The following is a 15323-nucleotide window of genomic DNA, read 5'->3' as shown; positions in this document are numbered from 1 at the left end:
GTCACTTTCTTCCTGGAAAATATTTGGCAAGTGACTCACCAAATATTATACTAGAAGGAAATGAAATAACATACATAATAATATACAGAGTCTTACTGCCTTCCTTTTTTATTTTTTTTCTTAATAATAGATAGAATCAAATTTTCAATCCTGGCTCTGTGTGACCTTGCACAAGTCACTTCAACTCCCCAGGACTCAGTTTCCTCATCTGTAAAATGACGGAATAGCATGATTAGATGACCATCAGGCTCTTTTTGAACTCGAAATCTGTGATCCCATAAAGCAGTTTACTGCTTTCTGCTGATGGGAGAAAGGGCTGCCACAACAGGTTGGAACAACTTCTAGTAGAAATGTTACAACAGGGGCAGCTAGGTGGCGCAGTGGATAGAGCACCAGCCCTGGAGTCAGGAGTACCTGAGTTCAAATCTGGCCTCAGACACTTACTAGCTGTGTGACCCTGGGCAAGTCACTTAACCCCAATTGCCTCACTAAAAAAGAAAAAGAAAAAGAAATTTTAAAAAAAGAAATGTTACAACAGCCAAATGAAGAGTGAGTCACTTCATGTGTCTATCATTCAGTGAATCCCTCCAACCTGTCATCTGATTCCTCAATTAGGTCAGTGTTCCTGGAATTCAGCTTCTGCCTCTCCCTCTGTTTTAACTTGTAGATCTGCTGTAGCTTCTCCTAGAGTAAGCCTGACTTCCATGCACTCAGGCTATCTTTCTCTAAATACTTATTTCACTTTACTCCCCCTAGCATTCTCTAAGTTCCAGCCAAATTAGCTGAAAGGCATTCCATGATACCAGACATTCCATTTCCCACCTCCATGACTTTACTAGGGTTGCTCCTCTACCTAAAATACTCTTCTCACCACTTTGGAATCTCTGGTTTCCTTCAGGGCTCATCTTAAGTGCTCCTTCTGATCCATAGATTTGTCCTTTGGTGTAGCTAGTATAAGCAGGGTCCTGATTTGAATGGAGTTGAATTTCTGACTGAGTTAAACACTCTTTAAGAATGATGATGATAGTGCTAATGCTGATAACTAGTATTATATAGTTAAAGATTAGCAAAGTGCAGGGGCAGCTAGGTGGTGCAGTGGATAAAGTGCCTGCCCTGGATTCAGGAGGACCTGAGTTCAAATTTTACCTCAGACACTTGACACTTACTAGCTGTGTGACCCTGGGCAAGTCACTTAACCCCCATGGCCCTGAAAAAAAAAAAGGAAAACAAGATTAGTAAAGTGCTTTGAATACATTATCTCATTTTATTTTTCACAACAATCTTGTGAGGTAGGTACTAATGTTATCAATCCCATTTTTTACAGCGAAGGAAACTGAGGTTGAGAGATATTAAGTGACTTGTCTAGGAAAACACCATCATATCCATGGCAAGATTTGAACTCAGGTTTGCCTGACTTCAAGTCCAGTTCTCTATTCACCATTTCATTTAGCTGTACATTTCCATGACATATCAGGTAGCACAATGGAAACAGAACTGTAAAGAGATTTGGATTTGAATCTTGATTCCCACACTCAATAGTTATATGATGCTGAGCAAGTTGTTTAATTTCACTTGGCCTTGATTTTCCTAACTTTAAAATTAGGGATAGTAACATTTGAAGTAATAATAATATTTGTAGTAACTACCTCACAACATTTTAGAAGGAAAGTACTTTATCAATTTTAAAGATTTAAGGAGAGATACTTTAAGTCAAGAACCTGTAATCCCACAATAGCTGCCTATTGCTCACTGCATCAAATCCAAATTCTCATCCTAGTATATATGACATTCTAACAAATGATTTTCCTAGAGTAAGTCAGTTTTATAAGAATAAGAGCTACTCTCCAATAGACAAATAGTCAAAGATATAAATAGGCAATTTTCAGAGGAAGGAATCAACACAATCAATAGCCATAATTAGGGGGAAATTCTCTAAATCACTAAAAATTAGAAAAATGCAAGTTTAAAAATGGTTTCTGTAAACTTTATTTCCTCTACTTCATCCATTTCAGTTCTTATCATTTAATATAGAATATAGACCAGGTGTCTATATTCTACTCAAGTTAATCTACTATCACGGTCTGCACATTTACTTTCTCTTGTCTTCATACCTTTATATGTCATTTTCCCATCCTAAAATCCTCATCCCTTCTCCCATCCAGTGTTCTCTGCGGTCCATGACAGCTCTGACCTCATCTCCTCCAGGAAGCTTTTCCTAATCACGTCAGCATGCCTGTACTCAGTTTGTACTTTAGAAGTTACTTACCTCCATCTCATTTTTACATGGTCTGACTAGATGGTGGTTAAATCCTATTGCCTGGAACATAGCAACTCCATAAACCTGAAATCAAAAAAATCAGTCATCAAGTACTCACTGAACACTATCTAAGCCTAAAGGTTAGCCTTAAATATGGATCCTAGCACTGCTCCCCACTACTAGTATGATAAATGGGGCTTCCTGTATTTCCATTCATTCTTTGTGATATGTGTTCTTTATGGTAGCTGTCAAGTCATTTCAGTCTCTTCCCTGAATGATATCAGAAACTTCTATATTAATGTTTCCTGGTAGCAGGTGAGCACCTGGTTCTATACTCAGTACATGTGTTTGGTGTGTGCACTTATAACCATCAGATGGCTCATTTAAACTTGGCTTCAGTTAAAGGCCAAGTGTTCCATGAAGCATCATGGAGAAAAGAGAAGGCAAGCAGCAGGGATGAAACTGTTTGATGACTGAGAAAAATGGAAGACAGAGGGAGAGGGCTTTAGAGGGAGCTTTGCCTCTCTGGGTGGTTCAAGATCCATTATGACTTTTACTCTCTAAAAGTGGGCTTCACTCAGGTCCCCTAAAGCAGGCTTCTTCAACTTTTTCCACTCACTACCCCTTTTCACCCAACAAAGTTTTATGAGACCCCAAGTGTATAAAAGAGTATACATAATCTTTTACTGTTGCCAAATTTTCACGACCCCCACATTCAGTTACACTTACCCCATATGGGGGTCATGACCCACAGTTCAAGAAGCTTTGCCCTAAAGGATGAATTTTTCCCCACTCATCAAAAAAACCATGGAATTCTAACCTGCAAAAGCAGAAAAAGTACCTGAATGATTTCTTTCCTCATAGGATAAAGAATACACTAAAAATTGTTAAGGATAAAATTCTAGCTAGTCTGTCTAAAATATCTAATGAGTGGTCACCAATAAATTATAAGCTTTAGCAAGAGTGAGGCTTTTAAGAATTTATTAAGGAGAATAAGAATTTGGTAAAGAGTGAGAGATAGGCCTATATTCATCTATCTATTAAAGGGAGAGTGCATTCTAGCTCCCTTCTCCACCAGAGTCCCCAGGAAAAAAAAGCGAGTCAGAGTGCCAGGCTCCCCCTTCTTCCTCCCACAAGCAAACATCACTTCCTGATACCAAAGAAAAGGACACATGGTCTTGCCCTCAAAGACCTTCACTTCATGGTGGAGCTTTTCTACAGTAAGTCTCCAGCAGGTGGCATCATTCCAATCGTTACAAAATAGAAAATGTATCCTCAAATCACTATCCCAAAAAGTAGTGTCAAAAGTATCTGTGCAGAGCAAGAGGAAGAAGAGCCCTCCCAACTTGGGCAGGAAGGGTAATATTGCCTTCTCCCATCTTTCCATCTTTCCCCCATATAGACAACTAGCTTATGTCCAAAGGCTAGCATCTTTTCTTTCAGCATGAAAACCTTTCTCTGAACTGTGTGCCACTGTTCCTATGTTCAGGTGGGATTTGTTTATTTTTTTCTGGGCAACTTAATTATTTTATTAATATGACCAGCAGGTTATTAATAAATGAGGTCTATGGCAGTCTCTCTCAGACCAAAGACCCCGTCCTTGTGGTCCAGTCTGGTTTCATATACACTTCCACTGTAGGAGGCCCATCACAGAGTAATCAAATCTAATTGGTTGACATCATTCAAATCTAATTGGTTGACATGATTGGAGGTGGGAGAAGTGGTAGAGGAATACATGACTCAAATAAAGAAGGGAAAATGTAGAGACCCCCATCCAGGCTGCTGGGGGCACAGTGGTTCCTACCTAGAACTGGTTCATGCCACCAAATCTCATCAGTAAAGTCTTTCACCTTATCTAGACAAAGGAATCTGTCACCATCCAGGTTTCTTTTGTTGAGGGGAGGGGTGGGTTGGGTTTGACCCAGATGAGATTTGATGAAATCTCTCAAGGAGATCTTGTCTTTGAGTGGAAGGAAGAGGGGACTAACAAGGGGAGATCTCTGGGTCCCCCAAAATATCTATTATTAATAATTATTTCTTACAGGCCCAAGTTCACAACCAAAGTGTCCTCCTCAACATTTCCTTCTTTCTTACCCCCTGTATCCATCAGGTATCAACGATGGCTGTTGATTTTTACCACCCCAAAATCTACACTATCCATTTTCTCTATATTATCACATTCCATATACAGGCCTGCATCAGCTACACCCTGGACTATAACAATTGATTGCTGATTGGTCTACCTACCACAAATCTCTCCCTATTCTTCCACTGCCCATGAGTCAAGGTCACCTTCCTCAAGTGCAGATCCTATCAAGTAGGTGGCATTTGTTTAAATGTTGAAATGGTCACTTTTATGCAGATAGTTCAGAGGGTAAATTCTGCAGGAGTGTGTGTATATGTGTGTGTTATGCCTATACCCACGTGTGAGTCACAGGACCTTAAAATGCCTATAGCTAGTTTTTGGTTCTGCTTATGTGATCACATAGTTTCACATACAATTGAATAATAGTTGCTTTTACCCAGCATTGAGAGGCCATACGTTTTTTTAAATTAATCTATTCTCTAAAGAAAATATGGCATGTGACATAATAAAATGAAAAAAGGCCACTGTTGGCAGCCCCCACTGCAACACAAATAGGAGCCCAGCCTTCTCCACGCTTGCCCAATCTAGGGTGTTTCCTTCCTTCTGAAGAGAGCATTTCCATGATGAAGAAAGGCATTTGTTCCCTATGGAAGGGTCCCTGACAAACCAGAGGCAGATGAACAATCATGTATCAATGTATAGTCCACTGAATGTCCAAAGAATGGTGTCAAAGAAGAAACATCACTTTTCTCCAAAATTATTATCGGTATATCTCATCATATATGCCCATCAGAGAGAAGCAGCATTGCAGAGTGAAGAGATCCAGGTTTGGAGTCAAGAAGACTTGGGTTCAAGTTCAGTCTCTGAACACCTACTGGCTAAGTGATCCAGCAAGTCATTTAATCTTTGAAAGCTCACACAACTTTCCAGACTTAGTTGCAGATCAGGTGGCAGTTTGCATTAATGAAAGGAGTTTCCTCACCAGAGAGTTCCCTATACCAATAAAATCACAGGTATCACAGATCCAGTCCCAATTTCTATGCCCCTCTTTCTTATCATTTCATTCCTGATCAATAACTTTCAATATTCTCAATGGTCTACCAAATAAAGACCAAGTTCGTTAACCTACCCTTGAAAGAGTTCTACAGTCTGGCCCCAGTCAACCCTTTGGACCTGATTTCTCACTATTTCTCTATAGTGAGGGTTCTTAACCTTCTCTGTGGTGTGAATCCTTTTGTTGTTGCTGTTTGTCCTTTATTCTCAAAGAGGACCATGAGAGATGTCATGACTTGCAATGAATTGGATTTAAGTGAGGCAGGGCTATGTAAAGTCACCAGCCTCACTTTCTCCTCCAGAGCCATCTGGGTCCAGTGACAAGACATGTTATCAGGATGACTGGAGATGACACCAGATGTTTAAGACAACTGGGTCAAGTGACTTGCCCAGGGTCATATAGCTATTAAATATCTGAGGTCAGATTTTAATTCAGGTCCTCCCAACTTTTATGCTCTGTCCACTGTTCCACCTAGCAGACTAACAAAGGTTATAGACCATTTTTCAGAATAATGTTCCTAAATAATTAAAGGGATTACTATATTTCAGTTAGAGGTGAGTGAAGATAAATGCATTTTCCCATCCAAGTTTGTGGACCCTTTGAAATCTACCCACAGACCCCCAGGCCCCCAGATTAAGAACCCCTGTTCTACATGTATCCATATGCTATATCACACATGCCATCGTCAGTGATTTGTTTTCTCACTGAACCTAAGCCATTCCTTTAAAACAAAGAAGCAATCAACAACATGGCTTTTCTGCCTACATGCTCATACTTAAGCTAAGGTTTATGCTATTTCCTCTCTCCCTGCTCCCTGCCCCCCACTCCTGCCTCCAAATGATCAGTGCTCTCCTCTCTACCTGTTGAAATTCTACTCATTATCACAGAGTCGCCTCAAACCCTGCCTGCTTTGTGAAATCTTTATTGCCCACCGGAACCCCTACTGATTTCTCCCTCTTCTGCACCCTTAAAATGCTTGCTACCTGGAGCACTCATCTGGCACTTAGGATATAGTGTATGGTATTGTTAATTGTTTTCTCACATTTATTCATTGGACAATTATTTCTTGACTGACTACTGCGTGCAAAGCATTTGTCTATCTGCCGTGTGAATACAAGGATACAAAAGACATACTCCCTACTTATGATCTAGTAGGGGAAGACAAGGTCTGTAAAGAAATAATTATAATACAAGGCAGTACATGATAGATAAAATAAGAATGATTCAAATAAGGAGCTACAGGAGCTCACAGGAGACTGGAAGAATGATCTATGGCTGTGCAGACCATAGATGACTTCAAGGAGGAGGACATATTTAAGCTGGACCTTTTATTGATGGGTAAGATTTTGATAGTTCGAATATGGAAACACAGTTATCCCTGGCAAAAGTAACAGAGAGAACAAATTCTAGAGGCAGGAAAATGCTTCTCCTATGTAGAGAAAAGAGTATTTTGATTTAACTGTACTAGGAAATAGGTGGTACAGTGGATAGAATGCTGCTTCTGGAGTCAGGAAGATTCATTTTTGTAAATTCAAATCTGACCTCAGATATTTACTATCTATGTGACCCTGGGCAAGTCACTTAAACCTGTTGTCTTAGTTTCCTCATCTGTAAAATGAGCTGAAGAAGGAAATGACAAACCACTCCAGTATCTTTGTCAAGAAAACCCAAAATGGGGTAAAAAAGAATTGGACACAACCAAAAAACAACTAGATGACAACAACAAAGATAATAGGTGTGAGAAAATGGTAAAACAAATACCTAGAAAGGTAGATTGAGGCTGGATTCTGGAGAACTTTAAGTGACAAAATAAAGAACTTGGAATTTGTTCAGTAAAGATGCCACTAAAAGATTTTTGCATAGGACTAATATGATTAAAATTTTGTCAAACATACATACTTCTGCCAGATTGATCGGATTGATTGAAATGAAGAGAGACTAGAGACAAGGAAAACAGTTAAAAGGTGATACAGGTGTGGATGTAGGATAAAGCAGTGTGACTGAGAATGAAGTGATACCTGGGAAATGCATTGCAAAAAAGACACAGTAGAACTGCGAGACTGATTACATGGGGCAAGCAGAGTGAATGAAGTATCATGGTGACTTTAGATTTCAAGCCTGAGTACTTGGGGAAATGGCCTCAATATATGAAGAAGGGAAAATCAGGAAGACCTTTGATCGGAAACAATAATGAGTTTGGTTTAGATATGCTGAATTTGAAGTATTAAAAGAACATTCAGGTAGAGAGAACAAAAAGATCCTGGAAATGCCCAACTGATGCTCAAGTTAGAATTCATGGCAAGAGATAAAGATTCAGAGTGATCCAACTAACACTATTAGTTGAAGTTTTAGGAGCATCTCTATGGAAAAATGGAGAAAGAGAAGAGATTAGGGACCAAACTTAAGGAATGTTCACATCTGATGAGGCAGAAAGAGGAAGAGAAGTGACATGGTACAACCGAAAGAACATTGACTTTGGTATCAGAGGAACTGGATTTGAATCCCAACTCTACTATTTAATATGCGAGATAGCTAGGTGGCACAGTGGATAGAGTACTAGACCTGGATTCAGGAAGACCTGAGTCCAAATTCAGTCTCAGAACCTTATTAACCATGTGACACTAGACAAGTCACCCACTGTCTGCCTCAGTTTCCTTCCCTGTAAAATGGAGGTAATTATAACACCTCAGGGTTATTGTGAGTATTAAATTATATAATATTGGTAAAATACTTAGCACAGTGCCGGCCCCATAGTAAATGAAAGCTCACTTCACATCTCAGGGCCTCTGTTTCCTTATTTGTAACATGAAACATTGGACTTGATGACTTTTAATATCCCTTTCAGCTCTAAAGCCATGGTTTTTGGAGGCAAGATCTATCTATTTCTGTTATTGCATTAGTATAGGGAATTCTTATTAATTGTAACTCTAAGAACTGAAACATTAGAGAAATGCTCGGGATAGGGGAAGAGCAATGAGGAGTTAAATGACTTACCATGGTCACATAACCTGTATTTGTCCAAAAATGAGCTTGAACCCAGGTCTTTCTGACTCTGAGGTTGTTTCTCCATCCACTATGGCATGTCACCTCACTCTATGATTCTTTGAGACAGAAAACATAGTGAAGAAGGTGAGATAGGCAATATGAGTGGAAAAATATGTTGCAGAAGTACTTTCACAGAAGGCAAAGAAGGAGAATTTAAAGAAGGAGGAGGTGGTCAGCTATATCCTTTAACACAGAGAATTGGAAAAGAAAAAAGGAGAGAGGATCTAGGAAAAGGCCAATGGAATAAGAGAGAGAGTAGTCTAGGCAGTGTGGTAGAGATAGAAACTACATTATCAGAGGTTAAAGAACAATCTGTCTCCTCAATCAGAGTGAAAGCTCCATGGACAGAGAGAGAGAGAAAGATAGACAGAGAAACAGAGAGACAGAGACAGAGACAGAGACAGAGACAGAGACAGGGACAGAGAGACAGACAAAGACAGACAGAGAGACCCAGAGAGACAGAGAGACAGAGACAGAGAGAAAAAGGATTAATGGAAGAGGTTAAGTAGAGACTATACAGATGCAAATGTATCCAGTACCCTAGAATTGAATAAACACAAAAACTGATGGGAAAATTAGGCAGAGGTAAGGAAGAAATCAGATTTAGACCAACACCTTGAACCTTAAACCAAGATAAGCTCCAAATAGATAAAAATAAAAGGTTACAACCTAAGCAAAATAGAGAAACATAAGAAGTTCATGACCAAACAAATGATAGAAGGAATCATAGGAGATAAAAGGGTAAAATTTGATTTCATAAAATTTAAAGAGTTTTTCCCCTCACAAACAAATCCAGTAAAGCTAAAATCTAAGGAAAATAATTACATTTTTTAAAAAACTGCAGCAAGTTTCCCTGATAAAAGTCTCATTTATATGATATACAAGGAATTAATTCAACTTTATAAGAATAAGAATTGATGGCCTAAGGATATGAAAAGCAGTCCTCAATGGGAGAAACCCTGGCTATCTGTAACCATGTCAAAAAAAAAATGCTGCAAATCACTATGAATTAGAGGATTGCGTACACATCAGATTGGCAAAAAAGACAAAAAAAAGAGAAATTATAGATGTTGTAGGTACTGTGGAAAAAAAGGCATATTGATGAAACTGTTGGTGGAACTTTGAATGGGTGCAATCATTCTGGAAAGCAATGTGGAATTATAACACAAAAAGTTTAAAAAGTGCATGTCCAGGGGCGGCTAGGTGGCGCAGTGGATAGAGCACCAGCCCTGGAGTCAGGAGTACCGGAGTTCAAATCCGGCCTTAACACTTAACACTTACTAGCTGTGTGACCCTGGGCAAGTCACTTAACCCTAACTGCCTCACTAAAAAAAAAAAAAGTGCATGTCCTTTGACCCAGCTATACCCCTTATAGTTCAGTCATGTTGAACTCTTTGTGGCCCCATTTGGGGTTTTCTTGGCAAAGAAAACTGAAGTAGTTCGCCATTTCCTTCTGCAATTCATGTTATAAATGAGGAAACTGTGGCAAACAGGGTAAGTGACATGCTCAGGGTCACATAACTACTAAGTGTCTGAGGCCAGATTTGAATTCAGGAAGTTGCGTCTTCCTGATTCTAGGCCTGATACTCTCTCCACTGTGCCACCTCGCTTCCTCAGCTATACCACTACTAGGTCTATATCCTGAAAGAGATCAAAGAAATAGGACAAGATCTTTTGTTAACAGAACTATTTATAGTAATTCTTTTTGTAGTGGCAAAGCCTGGAAACTAAAAGGGATGCTCATGAAATAAGGAACAGCTCAAAAAGTCACAGTGGATAGATTGTGAGGCGTGGAGTCAGGAGGACCTGAGTTCAAATCCAGCCTCTGACAACTTATTAGCTGTGTGACTCTGGGCAAATCACTTCATCCCATTTGCTTCAGTTTCCTCATCTGTCAAATGAGCTAGACAAGGAAATGCAAACCACTCCAGTATCTTTTCCAAGGAAACACCCAATGGGGTCACAAAAAGAGTTGCACACAACTGAAATGACAGAATAACAACAGTATGAATAAGATGGAATACTATAAGAAATGAGGAAATCGATAGTTTCACAGCAACTTGGAAAGACTTCTATGAACCGATGCAGAGTAAACTGAGTAGATATGAAAGAACAATTTATACTCTAACATTAATATTATGAAAATGATTGATTTTGAAGGCTTTTATGACCTGACCAAGAATTAAATAAGGAAAACCGGAAGACCAATTTATATAATAAAAATAATACTTCAGAGACAAACAAATTGGAAAACGTTAAGAACTATGACCAATAAAAGATTTCAGAGGACCAATGAAGAAACATAATTTCTACATCCTGCCAGAGAGGTGGGCAGAATGAGACATATATTTTTGTATATAGTTAATGTAAAAATTTTTTGTGCTTAACTATGTGTATTTGTTTTTTGTTTTGTTTTTTGGGGGGAGGGGGGCAATGAGGGTTAAGTGACTTGACCAGGGTCACACAGCTAGTGTCAAGTGTCTGAGACCAGATTTGAACTCAGGTCCTCCTGAATCCAGGGTTGGTGCTTTATCCACTGAACCACCTAACTTCCCCCTGACTATGTGTATTTGTTACAAGGAATTTGGTTTTTTAAAAAAATTTCTTTTCCCTAACAGGGTAGGAGATAGCAGGAAGAAAAAACCAAATTTCTGTTATACATACATACATATATATAAATGGAGAGGGAGCAGCTAGGTGGAGCACCAGCCCTGGAGTCTGGAGGACCTGAGTTCTATTTCAGCCTCACACACTTGACACTTACTAGCTGTATGGCCCTGGGCAAGTCACTTAACCATCATTTCCCTGGAAGAAGAAGAAGAAGAAAGAAGAAGAAGAAGAAGAAGAAGAAGAAGAAGAAGAAGAAGAAGAAGAAGAAGAAGAAGAAGAAGAAGAAGAAGAAGAAGAAGAAGAGGAAGGAAGGAAGGAAGGAAGGAAGGAAGGAAGGAAGGAAGGAAGGAAGGAAGGAAGGAAGGAAGGAAGGAAGGAAGGAAGGAGAAGAAAGAAAGAAAGAAAGAAAGAAAGAAAGAAAGAAAGAAAGAAAGAAAGAAAGAAAGAAAGAAAGAAAGAAAGAAAGGAAGAAAGAAATGGAGAGGTGGTGAGTCCTGCAGATGTAGAACGTTGCCTGCACCTTCAGATAAGGTTACTGTATTGTTCATTTTACTGTTAATTTTTGGATTTTGTTTCAAGAGAACTTTCATGGAGTGAGGGGTGATCAATAAGTGGTTTTCTATGTAAAATAAACACATCGATAAACCTTTCCCAAAAAAGTTAGCTCTGGGGGTCAGTGAAACTGGATTTAAATTCTGCTTTTGGTATCTACTACTTGTGTGACTGGTTAATTCTGGTTAATTAATTATCTTCTTGACATCTCAGTTCCTCATCTGTAAAATGAGGGTGTTGGTCTCCATACCTTCCAAGGTCACTTCCAGCTCTCAGTCTATGATCCCTCTGGCATCTCAAAGTCAAGGACTTTATACCGGACTCTGGAGAACCCGGGATCTTTTTCAGGAATAATATTCAGGGCAGTGTGGCATCTTTCTTCTCCTTTTGGGAGCCTTGCAAAACGGAGGCTTTCTTCTTTGGAAGACTTGCTTTCAGGGAATGCCCCCCTATCTCCCGAAATCCAGTCTCCCACACCTCCATCTCTAAACACTGCCCAAAACACACACTCCCAATCAACGTTTGTGCTTTTTTTTCCCTTTCTCTCTGACTTCAAGACTAAGGCAGTGGAGACTTTGTACCTTTGCAATTAAATTCTCCCCTCTGGCCAAACCGACCCCAAACTATGATTACAAAACCATCATGTTGTTATTCTTTCCCTCCTTCTTGTGTGTATGGGCACACAAAGCAGTTCTCCCAAACTGGACCCTCTACTTTGAAAACCTATCTCTGCAGAGCCTGGAGGCCACTCTGGCTGCTGAACTTGAACTTGGCGGTATCTCCAGCTTCAGGAGTCCAGGGGCTGCTTTGGCCATATTGCCCAGGATACTTTTGCTGCTTAGAGCTCAGAATTAGTCTTTCCCAAACTATGGGGCAAGATCAGGTTTATCTCTGGTCTGTTCTACTTTTCTCCCTCAATACCTTCTTCTCTTGAAACATCCTCCTTCTGGTGACCAGTGCCCTCACATTCCCTCCCCACCAGCTATCCAGGCCCCCCAGGGCTTTGTCCTGTAAAATTTGTCCTCTTCTGGGAGCATGGTATACCCTAACTACCTAGAACATCAGCAATGTAATGATTCCATGGTGGGAGAGGTGGGGGGGCAGGAAAAAATATAAGGAAAAAGGTGATGGCTCCACTCCACTTTCTGGGAGAGGTAACAGGACCAGGACCTGCTTGTATGCTTCTTAGCTGAAATAAGAGGAGCTTGGGGCAGCTAGGTGGCACAGTGGATAAAGCATCTGCCCTGGATTCAGGAGGACCTGAGTTCAAATCTGACCTCAGACACTTGACACTTACTAGCTGTGTGACCTTGGGCAAGTCACTTAACCCTCATTGCCCCACCAAAAAAAACACAAAACATTTTAAAAAATGAAATAAGAGTAGTTTGCCTCTGAGAAAATTGAAGCAAGCACCTAATTTGTAGTCAGAGGGTCAAGGTTTAAAGTCTGACCCTACAACTTACTGCCCTCATAACCTTAGGCCAGTCACTAAATCCTCACTAGAACAGGGTTTTCACATCTGTAAACAAGATGGCCTCCAAGTTCTCTTCAGGTCCTATAACTAGGATGATGCCTCATGTCAATGAGGTACTAAATCCAACTGACCAGGGTCCAAGGGAGAATCACAAACTCCTTTCTCATAGGGTCATAGATTTAGGTTCTGAAGAGAACCTTAGAAATTATCTAATCCAGCATCCTCATAGATGAGAAAATGAGGCCCAGATAGGTGAAGGGATTTACCCAAAGTCACACCAGGAATAAACAGCAGTGGTGGGATTTGAATTGTAGTCCTTTGCATTGAGACACAGAGAATCCGATGGAGGTTGCCCAGCCCTCAGGAGAGTCAGGGTTTATTTTACAAATATTTGCCTTGGGGCAGCTAGGTGGTACAGTGGATAAAGCACCTGCCCTGGATTCAGGAGGACCTGAGTTCAAATCTGAACTCAGACACTTGACACTCACTAGCTGTATGACCCTGGGCAAGTCACTTAATCCTCATTGCCCTGCACAAAAAGAAAAAAAATGCCTTTGGAGTTAGGGGGAGGGATGATGGGGAGAAGGGGGGGGGCATATTTCTTTCTTTCTTTTTTTTTTTGGTGAAGCAATTGGGGTTAAGTGACTTACCCTGAGTCACACAGCTAGTAAGTGTTAAGTGTCTGAGGCCGGATTTGAACTCAGGTCCTTCTGAATCCAGGGCCAGTGCTCTATCTACTGTGCCACCTAGCTGCCCCAGGGGGGGGGTAAATATTTCAATATGCTATGATTTATTCTATAAGTATACTTATAAATGAAAAAATATAAGAAAAATTATAAGGAATCAGGGAGGAAAAAAAAACTTCACTTTTTAAAAATCCAAAAAGTGTTTCCATCAGGCAGTGAACAATAAAATTACATGGACCGTGTAACAAAAATTTTAACCCTGTTTGTATTTGTTGAGGCAGAAAAATCATAGCAAAAGTCACAAAGGGCTTTCTGGTCCCAGATTTCCTTCTCCTGCCCCAAACCTTTCCCCATCCCATATAAATCAAACCTGACTTGTACTGAGTTCCATTTCATCTCAACGATTCTTCTCAGATGTCCATTTGGCAGACTAAGCTATGCTAAGGTATTATGAACCTGAACAAGGCATGATTAATTTCCTCTGAAAGTAACCTGGCAGTTTTAGTGGCCTGCAAACTCAACATGAGGCTATAGAGCAGCAGGGCATCCAAAAAATGTAACACAATCTTAGACTGCATAACAAGAGGCCTACCATCCAGAATAAGGAAGTACTGCATAAGTTCTGGGCATTACATTTCAGGAAGGATATTGATTAACTGGAGTGAATTCAGAGGAGGGGAAGCAGAGATGATAAAGGACAGAAAGATCAGGCCATATAAGGATAAAGTGAAGGAATTATGTGGGGGCCCAATAGCTAGCTTTAGTTACTTAAGGGTTGCCATGGGGAAGAGGGATTGGGTTTGTTCTATGGCTTGGGATAGGGCAGAATAGGAACACTGGGTAGAAGTTGCAAAAAAGTAGATTTTGGCTTAATGTAAAAAAAAAAACAAAAACTTGCAACCTTATCCAATAACAGCAAGGAAGGGAACCTTCAAAAGAAACATTTTTCACCTTTGTTGAATGTCTTTGATTGAAAGCTGGATGATCGTTTATCTTATTATTTATTTCTTTGTTTTAAACATTTACTTTTTTTAAAATTAATAAAGTATTTTTTTTCCGTTACATGTCAAGATAGTTCTCAACCTTTGTTTATACAAGCTTTACAATTTCAGATTTTTCTCCCTCCCTCCCCCTCCCCTAGACAGCAGGTAATCTGATATAGGTTTTATATATATATATATATATATATATATATATACACACACACACACACATAATAACATTAATCCTATTTCTGCATTAGTCATAAACATTTACTTTTTAAAAAAGTTTCAAATTCTTTCCTTCCATCCCTTACCCATTGAGAAGACAAGAAATATGATATCACTTATACATGTGAAGTCATGCAAACCACATTTCCGTATTAGCTGTGTTTTAAAAAAAGCGAGAAAACTAAAGTTAAAAATTATGTTTCAATTTGCACTCAGAGTTCATCAGTTCTCTTTGGAGGTGGATAGCTTTTTTCATCATGAGTCATTCGGAATTGTCTTGAATCACTATTAATCAAAGTAGCTAAATTATTCACAGTTGCTTACCGGATTATAATTTATGAGAGATAC

Source organism: Dromiciops gliroides, chromosome 4 (assembly GCF_019393635.1).
Source record: "Dromiciops gliroides isolate mDroGli1 chromosome 4, mDroGli1.pri, whole genome shotgun sequence".
Classification (NCBI taxonomy): Eukaryota; Metazoa; Chordata; class Mammalia; order Microbiotheria; family Microbiotheriidae; genus Dromiciops; species Dromiciops gliroides.
Note: the sequence above shows the minus strand (reverse complement) of the source record.